At 39.8% G+C, this 13,322-nt stretch overlaps 1 non-coding gene across 1 annotated transcript; it reads left to right on the top strand.

Moving 5' to 3' along the window:
• The first annotated feature begins 12,906 nt into the window (after positions 1-12,906).
• Positions 12,907-13,009, top strand: LOC149811882 (small nucleolar RNA R71). Its single transcript, XR_016428684.1, has one exon. It is a non-coding gene; the product is annotated as a small nucleolar RNA R71 (small nucleolar RNA).
• The last annotated feature ends 313 nt before the right edge of the window (positions 13,010-13,322 follow it).

The raw sequence follows: 13,322 nt of genomic DNA, 5'->3' as shown, positions 1-13,322 counted from the left end.
GTCTTTAGGTTACTCTAAGAGAATCTAGATCTTGTACGTGGAAGTCTGTTTCATGTTGCAAGAAATGAAGATGGGATGGAAGAAGGCACGAGAGGTAAAGGGAAATTTCAAAGGAACAGTGATGTGATAAGTCAAAATGGTGATGCACGGTACTTACAGTCATCCTCCAGTACATCTAGGTCGTATTGTAGTAGAAGCCTTTTACTTGACACAGGTTCACCTCCATCTCCAACTAGTCTATCAGTATGAAAGCATGAGAGATGGACAATTCTCTTCTCTATCTTCCTCTGGAAGCTATGGCCTCGGCATTGGTCCTGAATTCCAAGAGTTGTTTTCATGGGTTGGGCAATCAACTCAGGCATAGGAGAGAACTGAATTGGATGTTGAAGCACATCTTCATGAGGCATCATCTAATGTTGTTTCATAACTCCAGCAACACAACACGGCTTACTCTCTAGTATCACCTGCACTATCATCCACTTTTATAACACCCTCTTCACCTCTTACATGATTGAAACATCTGTACATTCTGTGTCGGCATCTGCATATTTTATATTTGTATACACTTCACTTTATTCTAGCAGCATCTGTATATACTTTATTCCATTTATATCTGACAACATCTGTATATTCTACATTAGTATATACTTTATTCCATTTGTATCTGGCAGCATCTGTGTATTCCATATGGGTATCTTTACTTATCAATATTTCATTTTTAAACCCTGTATATTGGCTCCCATATGATTGCCAATATTTAGTATCACTAAAATCTCATGGTTGCTGCGTGTTTTATATAGTGCAGGGTCTCTTAGCCTATCCTTTGCAGAAACCGATCTGCTAATTCATTTTGTGGTGTCGTATGCCACCAACTGGTGTCACCAATCTGTTGAAACAGACATTATAAAGTGGAACCTAGATGGGATATACCTGTATATCTTTTCAAATGTATTGTCACCTGTACATCTTGTATTCCCCTGTACCTTTGTTTTCCAGCATCTTCCTCCTATTTCTTGCGTATCATTATTGTTACTTCCACAGCTTGTTATGCATGTTTTCATCAGCTGAGGTAAGTATCACCTTCTCATTTGAATGAAGATATCTCCGTATATATTTTCCATATGAGCATAACATCTTAGGTTCAATTTAACATCTTCTATCATCTTTTCATATTCTTGCAATCTTGCCCCATACTAACTCTGTTTTACAGGTGGTAAGTTAAAAATGTTATTTTAGTTTAGGAACATTAAATTCAAATTTCTAATTCGGTTGAAAAGTTGTAATGATTAAGTGCTGACAAAACTTTCATATTTTCCTATTTTAGGTAGAATGAGTGAGCATTGTGAATACCATGAATTTCTTGTTCTAATATTTTTCGCCTTTATTTTTCAAAATCTCACAAATGGGAACACGAATGGCACGTGCACCATTTCGTAAGAGGTAATTAATTCTAAGTTGATGATTTACATCAATGGCCATAGTCAGGATGTAAACAAGACTTAGAATTTTTATCTTTTACAAAATAATACTGGATCCACACTTGATCCTTTTCGAAATTCATCATGTTTTCTCTCAATATTTTCCTCTTTTATCAGAATTTAATCTAAAAATTAATTCAATATATATACCAATGGCAATAGTCAGGTGGTTGATATTTTGGAATACTCTTTTTAAAACAATTATTTTCAATAAAACTTTGGAAAATCGTCAACCAAAAAATATAAAAACCGACTTTCCACAAAGTGGTAAGTACGGGTCGATCCTCAGGGAACGGGAATTAAACACAATATTTCTATAAAATTCAATTTATTAATGTCAAATGTCAACCTACAATTACAAGGTTAATACAACTGCAATTAAACACTAAAAGAAAAGTAAACAAGCAATCAGTCTTCTGCTCCACACCAAGGGTATTTCCGTCGTTTCGCCACTTAAAAAAAATCTTCTCACTTGGACAATATCCCTGGACACTAAATATGTTTTTCAACCTAAAAATGCAGAAAAATACAAAGTTAGTTTTCTATTCGAATAACGAAAACAATAACTAAGACTAGTTCTAATTTTACGAAAATTGTAAAGCAAATACTATTTATCAAGCAAAAATTAACTAAAATACTAAATTAATGCTAAAATTACTCAATTTAACTCTACTAATGCTGTATGATGATGATGCAACTCCTAAAATGCAGAAACTACTAAAAACAAATCTAAAAGGCCGAAATTAAGAAAATTACGAAACTGCCCCTAACTAGTGTAAAATAGCATTCTGACAGGTTATCGGAAAACCACTGTTTGATAGGGCAAACGAGGTCCGATTTTCCCGAAATTTGTTCTGTTCTGCAACGGACAGATTGAACAAAACGACAGTTTTTACAGAATTGAAAAACAGTATCGGGAACTCCAGATATAGGCGTTTCAAATCTGAGAAAAATCAGGATATCGCCAGTCCTGTAATTTAAAATCCAGAAAAAGCGGTTTTCGCAAAACGCTTAAAAATCAGACCAAATCAACTCCGAATGAGCTGAAATTTGGTCTGCAGTTAAATAACACGTCAATAAAGTGAATAGACGAAATTTTTTTGTAAAACACAGAGTTTATGCATAGAAAATAATGCTAGTGCGATAGGGCAAAAATCTGGTTTTTATTTCAATGCACTATTCACTATAGGAATCTATTTTAAACACTATGAACGTAATCTAACTATAATGCAGACTTAAATACTTCTATATGACATAATATATGCTGATATTGACTATGATAAAACTAAATGAGATCTAAATGACAAATGATATGCATTTCATGACTTTGCCTTGAATGAGCTAATGATGTAAATGTCCCTAAAATACTAATGCAAGAAAGTAACTATATGCATAAGACATGCAATACACATAAACTAGATACGACTATGCTAACTAAACTATTAATAGTAAAAAGACATTAACAACCACACATTCAATCAACCAATGATAAAATCTAACTAAAATGATTACATAAATAACTAAACTAACTATTCTAAAGACAAGATGACTGAAATATAAAGGAGAAGAGACCACTAACGAACCATGGGGTGCAGCCTTTGGAATGTGACTATGGTTGACTCAACTAGGCTCTATCTTAACTTAGCTAGGTTCGGGTTTGGCTAAGGTTGACTCGACCTTGGGTTGGACTAGGACTCGACTAGGGTTAGGTTTTGACTTGGTTAGGTTACTAAGACTAGGTTGGACTCGGTTTAGGGTTGACTTAGTCAATGAAGGTTGGTTTAGTCTAGATGGGTTCGGTTTTGAGTTTCCTTAGTCAACTAGGTTCGGTTGACTCCAATGGACTCGGTTTAGGTTTAGCTAAGGGGGTGAACTTGGATAGGCTCGAGTTAGGTTTGACTCGACTCGGACTAGGGCTAGGTCTAGGTTTTGTTTTGACTTTGACTTAGTCAACTAGGCTCGAGTTGACTTAGGCTCAACTAAGTTGGACCCAGCTTAGGGTTTGACTAGGCTCGAATGGGCTAAGGTAAGCTCGGTTTGACTCACTAGGTTTAGACTAAGTTTTTACCCGAGTTAGGTCTTTGACTAGGTTTAACCAAGGTTGGGTTTTGGATTTAGGTCTAGCAAGACTAGGATGAACTCGGTTTAGGTAGGCTTGAACTAAGTTGAATCAACTAGGTTTGACTTAGATAGGGTAGGTAGACTAGGCTGACCTAACTTAGGTTAGGGTTGACTCCACTAAGCTTGACTAAGGTTGGGCTTTGGTCTTAGACTCGACCTAAATGCGGTTTAGGCTTTGACTTGGGCTAGGCTCGGTTTGACTAGGTTAGATCTAGACTAAAGTAGTAACCTCCTAATTAAGCTACAATTAATCCAAAGTTCACGATTTTAATGGAGGAGGTTGGAAAAAGGAATGTAATAATTACCAATGTTCAAACTTTGAAATGCTTTGGATTCTCAAAAATCGCCCCATTTAAAGAGGGAGTTACACTCCTTAATTGCCTTTAATGCCTTTTTGGAAATCTGAAAAGACCAATCTAGAAATCCACGATTTTTGCTTTTCAAGATGGAATTAAAATGCTTTTAATGCTCTATGGAAATCGTGTAACCTAGATTGGAATTTTGGTTTAATTGCAAATCACTTTCCAAAGTTAAGGAGTAACTCCTTCATTAATGCACATTCAAAATTCAAATCTTCCTTAAATGCCTCACACGATTTTTGAAGAATATCCTTTTTCCAAAAGCTTTCCAATTTTCAATTACTTTAATTACCTCCCTTCTCAAAAATCGCCAACTTCAATGGATGCTACTTTCTAAACTAATAGACTTAATTATACCTAGGGAACAAAAGAACATAAATGGAAAATCGATTTCCTAGGAGTTAATGCTAACCTAATTCCAAAACTTACCTAAATACAACCCTAAAAACGGCTAAAACAATAAACCCTAATACATTGAACCTAGACACCTTCCTAACTCAACTAATGACCATTAAGACTTTCTAAAAATCGCCCAAGAGCTCAAGGAGAGCTCTAATGGCTGCCGCCCACCTTGGGGAAGAAGAAGAACTACACGAAAATAAAAAAAAAAAAAAAAAAAAATTATATAAAATTATAAACTAACGAAAAGCAATAAAACCAAGTAACTACTATTTTGATAAAACTAAGTTAGAAAATACTAAAAATGACTCCTAATTACACAAAGGCTAACAATAACATCACTATGCTGGACTTAAAATCATAAAAAAAAATAAAGAAAACTTGATTTTTTATAATTTTCAATAATACACTCAAACACCAAAACGAAAAATGATTAAAACAATTAAGTAAATCAATCCTAAAACAATGGAACGACTAACACCAATTTATGCTACTGTTAACACACTAAACACACAGCAAGCAACACAACTTACCACTCTAAACCCCCTTTTAACAAAAATATAAAGATCGGCTAGAATATCCCTAGCCGATTTTTTTTTCTTTTTTCAAAAATAAAATCAAAACGAAACACACGCACAACCCACTACTTAGAATAAACTAAAATGAAATTTCCGAATGAGATTTTCAGCAACACAATACAAGACACAAGCTGGACAAAACAAAAATAGCAAAACAGAAAAATATTTTTGTAGAAATCAAGAATCGGCTAGAAAAAGTCTAGCCGATTTTTCTTCTTTTCAAGCAAAAACAACACCCAAAAAAACCTAACGACTAAGATGCATCAAAATGAAATTTGTGTCTGAGATTTTCTAAAAAGAAAACACCTATAACACGCTGGAAACAAAAACCCAAATCGACTAGAAAAGCCTCTTGCCGATTTGCACGTTTTAGATAAAAACGATGGAAAAACACAAATCGAATACACAACCAATGAAAGAAAACCTAATCTAACGTGCTGGTCTGTGCACGCATGCTATTCTAAGGTTGAAATAAAAAGAAAAACAAGAAACATACAGAAAATAACAAAACAAAAACCACACACACAAATCGGTTTTATCTAGAAGAGAAGGAAGAAGAAGACCTACCTTTTGGAAGATCCGACGACCGGGGGGGGGTGAAGAAGAGCGGACCGTGGCTGGATGTAGACGTCTTCTACAGTTCAAGGATGCTGTACTTCACCAAAAAAATGGCACCTATTGCAGCTGCTACACGTTGGAGATCCACCGATGATGGCATGTGAGCCGATTCGCGATCGGAGGGTGTAGAAAGCCGGATGGAGGTAGGGCCGGCTCACCTTGGTGGTGTGTTGCGCACTCCCGCCCAAGGTTAATGGTCTCCACCTCTGCTACACCTGCAAAAGTACAGAAAAATGGTGAAAAGACAGCAAGGAATAAGAAAGAAAGGAAAAGAAACCAAAGAAAGCTTGAAAATATGCTTGAAAATCAAGCATAGGTCGATCTTCAATGGCCAACACTTGGGGAAGATGGAGAGGAAGGAGCTGCTGCTGTAGAGTCACTGTAGGGGGCGTCCAAACACAGCCAAAGACGCCTAGGGTTCTTGAAAAAAAACTATTTATAGTTTTGACATTTTTCAGAAAGAGTGTTAAAAAATAAAATATTGCTAGGCGCCACTTTCTGGGGGGTTTTTAGAAAAACTTTTTGAAATGGGTATGGATAGGTGTGTGGGTTGGGTTTTGGGCTTTCTAAGAGTTGATCCAAGGTCCAATTGACCTAATTGGGTCGGATGTGGATCCGATCCACCTCGAAATCCGTGCCCAAACACTGAAATAGCCATAACTCTCTCATTTTAACTCCGATTTTTCTGAAATTCGAACCATAGCCCCTTACTATCAAAACACATCTAAACATGGGTTTAAAACCTTAAACTTGATACAAAACGCATGAAAAACTTGTTTACATGATGTGCATTTCATGCATCATCAAATACCCCCATGCTTGAATGTTTGTTAGTCCCTTAACAAACCCTAATCATGATATGCACTGAAGACAAGAAATGCTAAGCATGAATGCATAATACTACCTCACTTTCGTAGGAATCACGGTTGCATTTAGCGTATGCAACAAGCCCTTTAAACCCCTAGCTTACACTAGTGGACGAGTAAGGTCTCGTGAGGGTTTGCAGCGATGCTACCCACAAACATCAATAAAATGCAAGGATGATCTTTCAAAAATATTAGGCTCTTAAGACTGCAGTTGTAACAAATATTTCATGTAATTGACATTCTCAAAACAAGTTTAAAAATCTCATGCCTCCACAGTAAAAATTCTTTTCCTTCACTTTTCTAATATTGTAGCTAGTTCATGATTTTTCTCCGAAAGTCAAGTATTCTCATGTTTTACTCATTTATTCTCACTTGTATATTTTCTGCACAGTAATGCACATATATACTTAAGCAATGAAAATTTTCTCATTCAGCACATTCTTTTTCTTTCATTTTCAACTTTTGATCTCTTGCACATTCTTCTCATATGAGCACTATTTCGAATAGTCAGTTTTCGTGACCCGTGTAGCGAGCTTTGGGTCAGTGACTCCCAAGTCGGCCGACCTTAGGGCACTAGATACAGAGTATCCCTCGGACTTAATTGCTCGAGTCACTAGACCTTCTATTCTAATAGTTTACGTATAGTCTTCCTCTTGTCATGTGCAATGTCTCTATCTCTTAGGCTTTCTATGCAGTCCATGTAACAAGCTTTCGAACCGGTGGCTCCCAAACCAGCTGGCTTTGGGGCACCAGATGTAAAACACCCTTCAGATTCTACTTACTCGAACTACAAAGGCCACAGATATCGACTTAGACAAGAGATGATCTCCTTCGTTATCCTTTTCGTTAAGATACTCAAACACTTCATCTCGTGTCTGAGTTCTACTACTAGGATTCACGAAGACATCAACAACTAAACGTAACTCTATTCTTTTAAACTCATTTTTCAAACACATCTTTCCATTGCTTATTTCTTTCACAAAACATACTGTGCATACTTATACAAAAGTGATTCAAAATTTTCTAACAATCAAATACTATCTTTTCTTTGAATTATCTCATAAACAACTACTATATTTGATTCAGTTCAGAAAAAAAAATAAAAAATTATGGGGCTTAAAAATTTTTTAAACTGTTGGATTATGCCAAAAACAATCATATATGCTACACTTTGTTCTTAAATGCCTACTTTGATTACCAGTCATACAAAAAAAAAAATTTGTGTATTTTTGTGTGCATGCATCTAAACCACCCCCCCATGCTTGAATGACACTGTCTCTAGTGGCATACAAAATGAAAAAAAATGTAATGCACATGCACGCTAAAAGACACTAACAAAAATATGGGAGAAAGGATAGATACAACCTGATTTGCTCTGAGCTTTTGAAGTTGATTTTCCTCTGATTCTTGAATTCTTTGAAAACTCTTCTCTGTACCTGGTAATTGATACACTAATTGTTAAGTTTATCCTGCATACATCAAAACACAAATTAGCACATGTGAAATGAAATACTAAATAAATAAAAACTCTGAAATGAAAAATAAATAATGTACATATAATACATCCCTCTGGTCGAATCTTCATGCCTTCATGAGATGCACTATCTCACACTCACCATCTTGTAAGGCATCTGAAATGAATGGCTTCAGTCTTTGCCCATTTACTTTGAATGTACCTTGGGTCACAGGATCGAATAATGTCACTGCTCCATGGGGAAATACTTCTTTTACAATGTATGGACCTGTCCATCTCGATCTTAACTTCCCTGGGAATAAATGTAAACGAGAATTGTATAGCCACACTTTCTGATCTGGCTCAAACACTTTTCTGACAATATACTTATCATGAAATGCTTTAGTGCGAGCTTTGTATAATTTGGCATTCTCATATGCATCATTCCTGAGTTCCTCTAATTCTGAGAGCTGTAGTGCTCTCTCTTTGCCAGCCTGAGTGAGGTCAAAATTCAATTTCTTTATAGCCCAGTACGCTCTATGCTCTAGCTCGACAGGAAGATGGCATGCTTTCCCGAATACAAGGCGATACGGAGACATGCCAATGGGAGTCTTGAATGCAGTTCTATATGCCCAAAGTGCATCATCTAAGCGCTGGGACCAATCCTTGCGGTCCGGACGAACTGTCTTTTCTAAAATTCGCTTAATCTCCCTATTGGACACTTCAACCTGTCCACTAGTCTGCGGATGATATGGAGTGGTGAATCTATGATTGACAGAATATCTTCTCAGCAGAGAAGCTATCTGAACATTCCTAAAATGCTTGCCACCATCGCTAATCATCGCACGTGGCACTCCAAAACGACTGAAAATGTTGTGCTTAATGAACTTAAGCACTACTCTGTGATCATTCGTCTTGGTTGCCACAGCCTCGACCCACTTGGACACATAATCAACCGCCACCAGAATATATAAATTTCCGAATGAGGGCGGAAATGGTCCCATGAAATCAATGCCCCAAACATCAAAAATTTCGACTATCAAAATCGGCAGCAAGGGCATCATGTCCCTCTTGGACATGTTTCCAATCTGCTGACATCGCAGGCTTCGCCTACAGAACTCATGAGCGTCCCTGTGGAGTGTGGGCCAATAAAATCCTGACTGCAAAACCTTTGCAGCCGTCTTCCTACTACTAAAATGCCCTCCACAGGCTAACGAATGGGAAAAATTCAAAATGGATTGGTATTCCTCCTCCGGAACGCATCTCCTAATGATCTGATCTGCACAGTATTTGAACAACTCCGGTTCATCCCAATAATAGTGCCTCACCTGAGATAGGAACCTCTCACGCTCATTCTTGTTCCAATGCTCAGGTATCTGCCTCGAAACCAGATAGTTCACAATATCTGCAAACCAGGGTAACTGCGATGTACTGACTGACATGATCTGCTCGTCGGGGAAAGAATCACTGATCGGTCTCTGATCCTGCGTGGTCTCCACGATCAGTCTGGAAAGATGGTCTGCTACTACATTCTCGCTTCCCTTCTTATCTCGAATCTCGAGATCAAACTCCTGTAGTAATAGGACCCAACGAATTAATCTCGGTTTGGTGTCTTTCTTATTCAACAAATATTTCAATGCAGAATGATCAGAATAGACAACCACCTTCGAACCGAGTAAATAGGACCTAAATTTATCCAATGCGAAAACTACCGCAAGTAGTTCCTTCTCTGTCGTAGTATAATTCATCTGTGCATCAGACAGAGTTCTACTCGCATAGTAGATCACATAGGGCTTCCTATCAATGCGTTGTCCTAGAATGGCCCCCATAGCATAATCAGAAGCATCGCACATAATCTCAAATGGGAGAGTCCAATCTGGAGGTCTCAAAATAGGTGCAGTAATCAAGGCCTCTTTGAGAATCTCAAAGGCCTTCATACAATCCTCACCGAAAACAAAGGGCTGGTCTTTCTCCAATAACGTGCAAAGCGGTCGAGAGATTTTGCTGAAATCTTTTATGAACCGCCTGTAAAATCCCGCATGCCCTAAAAATGATCGAATCTGCCTCACAGAGGTGGGTGGAGTCAAACGAGAAATGGATTCCACCTTCGCTCTGTCAACCTCAATACCACGCTTGGACACAATGTGTCCAAGTACAATCCCCTCCTGAACCATAAAATGACTCTTTTCCCAACTCAGGACGAGATTGGTCTCCACACACCTACTCAGTACTCGAGCAAGTTTATGGAGGCAATCTTCAAAAGAAGAGCCATACACTGAAAAGTCGTCCATAAAAACTTCCATCACATCATCAATCATGTCCGAGAAGATAGCAAGCATGCACCTCTGAAAAGTAGCCGGGGCATTACAGAGCCCAAAAGGCATACGTCTAAATGCGAAGGTGCCATAAGGACATGTAAACGTGGTCTTCTCTTGGTCGTCAGGATGGACAGCTACCTGATTGTATCCTGAATATCTGTCTAGAAAGCAGTAGTAGCTCTGTCCTGCGAGTCGCTCTAAGATCTGATCAATGAATGGCAATGGGAAATGATCTTTCCTAGTTGCCACATTCAACTTCCTATAATCGATGCAGACTCGCCATCCTGTAGTGGTCCTCATCGGAATTCTCTCACCCTTCTCATTCTCAACCACAGTGAGTCCTGACTTCTTCGGCACAACTTGAATCGGACTGACCCACTGACTATCAGAAATAGGGTAAATGATTCCGGCATCCAACCACTTCACCACCTCTTTCTTCACCACTTCCTTCATGTTGGGATTTAGCCTTCTCTGCATATCCCTAAATGGCTTGATTTCCTCATTACAATGGATCCTATGCATGCAGAATGAAGGATCAATCCCCTTTAGATCCGCTACTCCCCATCCAATCGCTGCCTTGTGCTCTCGAAGAATAGTCAGCAATCTCTGTTCCTGTTCCTCAGTGAGCAAGGACGAGATGATCACAGGCAGAGTCTCATCATCTCCGAGGTATGCATACTTGAGTGAATCCGGTAAGGGTTTCAACTCAAGTTTCGGAGGCGACTCGATCGACGATTTGGCGGGGGTCTCCGCAAGTGGTGGAAGAGGTTCCCTGACTGCTCCCCAAGGTGGTCTCTCCGACGACACTCTAGACACATCTACACTATCTACACCGCTATTCTTCTCTATATGGTACAAATCTAAAGAATCCTCAGTAATGTACAACTCGGGCTGCTCCTCCACTAACTCCTGTGCAATGTCTACATGAAAGCAGTCCATGTCTCCTGCTGGTCCCATCGCGGCATTGAAAATATTCAGCTTTACCTTCCTATTGCCGAATGAGAGATCCATGGCTCCGGTCCTACAGTTGATGCACGCATTGGCAGTCGCCAAGAATGGTCTGCCTAAAATAATCGGAGTCTGGTGCTGGCTGTCTACTCCTTCCATATCAAGGATAATGAAATCGACTGGAAAATAAAAGTCATCCACTTTAACTAGCACGTCCTCCAAGACACCTCTCGGTACCTTGACGGAACGATCTGTCAGTTGAAGTGTAATCGGAGTCGATCTCATCTCACCTAGCCCGAAAGAATCAAAGAAATATCCGGGCAGAATGTTCACGCTTGCTCCAAGATCGAGCAATGCGCGTTCTATCCGGATGTTCCCTATAGTACAAGCAATGATAGGGGCTCCAGGGTCCTTGAGCTTTGGTGGTGTCTGATGCTGAAGTACTGAACTCACCTGCTCAGTCAGATGGACCCTGTTAGGAATTCGCTCTCTGGATTTCCTCTTTTGCGTACATAGCTCCTTCAGAAATTTGGCATAAGCCGGCACCTGCTGAATAGCATCGAGCAAAGGTAGGTTGATCTGTACATGCTTGAAGATATCAAGCATGTCCTGGATCTTCGTACCTTGCTTCCCTCTATAACCAGAAGACTCTAATGCTTTGGGATAGGGTGGTGGGGGAATATACTCTGCTGGCTCCTCCTCTTTGCGAGAAGGCTCACTCCTATCCTTCTTCTTCTCTGAGGATAAAGATGATGAAGGTGATGATAGGGATGGGGATGATGATTGAGCCGACGTAGGTGAAATAATGGTCTCTGGCTCCTCTATCTTCTCTCTACTCTCAACGTGATACTCACGTCCACTCCTCAAGGCCATAACTGATTTAGCCTGCTGCTGTGTCTCAGTATAAAATAGGCCTCCAGTCATCTGGTCCTTACCCTTCGGGTTCATGACAGCCTGACTCGGCAATGTACCCTCGGGTCTCCTACTAATAGCCTCAGCTAACTGTCCCATTTGCGACTCTAACTTCGCAATGGACTGCGTATGTGAGCTCAAGATCTGGCTACACTTCTCGAAGGCATTCTGATTAGAGGTTTTCACCTCTTGAAATGCCTGGAGAAGTCTCTCCTCAAAAGATGTCTGCGGGGCAGACTCCTGCTGAATCGGGGAAGGAACTGAAGAAGAAGAAGACTGAGAATAGTTCGGTCTTTGAAATGGCTGAGTAAAAGATGACTGCCGAACTGGCTGAGAGGAAGAAGGCATCTGTATAGAAGACTGTGGATTCTTCTAAGAAAAATTGGGATGGTTACGCCAACCCGGATTATATGTCGATGAAAATGGGTTATTTGGCGGTCTGACGTAACCCTGAGCTGCCTGAACTTGTTCTTGAACAAATTCAGGGTACTGAGCTGCCGAAGGGCACTCAGTGATCTCGTGTGCCGGACTGGCACAAAGAGTACACACCTGCTGTGTAGTGGATGGTCCTGAGAGAAGCTGGTCCAGCTTCTGAGCAATCATGTCTACTTTACACTGCAGTGCAGTAGATGGACCAATCTCAAGAACGCCAGCTTTCTTCTGAATGCTGGGTGTGGCTCTATCAGAATGAGAGCTCGAAGCATGGTGGAGTGAATTCTCGGCCAATGTATCAAATAGCCTCCATGCTTCGTCCTCGCTCTTCAGCATGAATGTCCCACCGCATGAAGAGTCGATCATCTGACGATTCTTGTCAGACAATCCATCATAGAAACTCTGCACCAGTTGCCATTTCGGCACCTGATGATGGGGGCATTTCCTGAGGAGATCCTTCATTCTCTCCCAGGTCTCATGAAAGCGCTCACCATCTAGCTCTGAAAAGCTAGTGATGGCTCTACGATATTGGTTCGTGCGACCAATGGGAAAGTATTTCCGAAGAAACTCCTGTTGCAACTGATCCCAGGACTCTATTTCTACAGAATCTAAGGACTTTAGCCAATACTTGGCTTTGTCCTTCAATGAAAAAGGGAATAGAGTCAACCTCAACGCATCATCATCAAAATTCTGTATCTTAACAGTAGAACAGATTTCGAGGAATTCATCTAAGTGTCGGTAGGGATCCTCATGACTAAGGCCATAAAAGGATGGAAGCATTTGAATAATGCTGGCCTTAATCTCATAATGTGGCGCTCCTACATCGGGTCTCCGAATGCA

Source organism: Nuphar pumila, chromosome 17, assembly GCF_984573655.1.
Source record: "Nuphar pumila chromosome 17, dmNupPumi1.hap1.1, whole genome shotgun sequence".
Taxonomy (NCBI): domain Eukaryota; kingdom Viridiplantae; phylum Streptophyta; class Magnoliopsida; order Nymphaeales; family Nymphaeaceae; genus Nuphar; species Nuphar pumila.
This window is presented reverse-complemented; position numbering and strand designations above follow the sequence as displayed.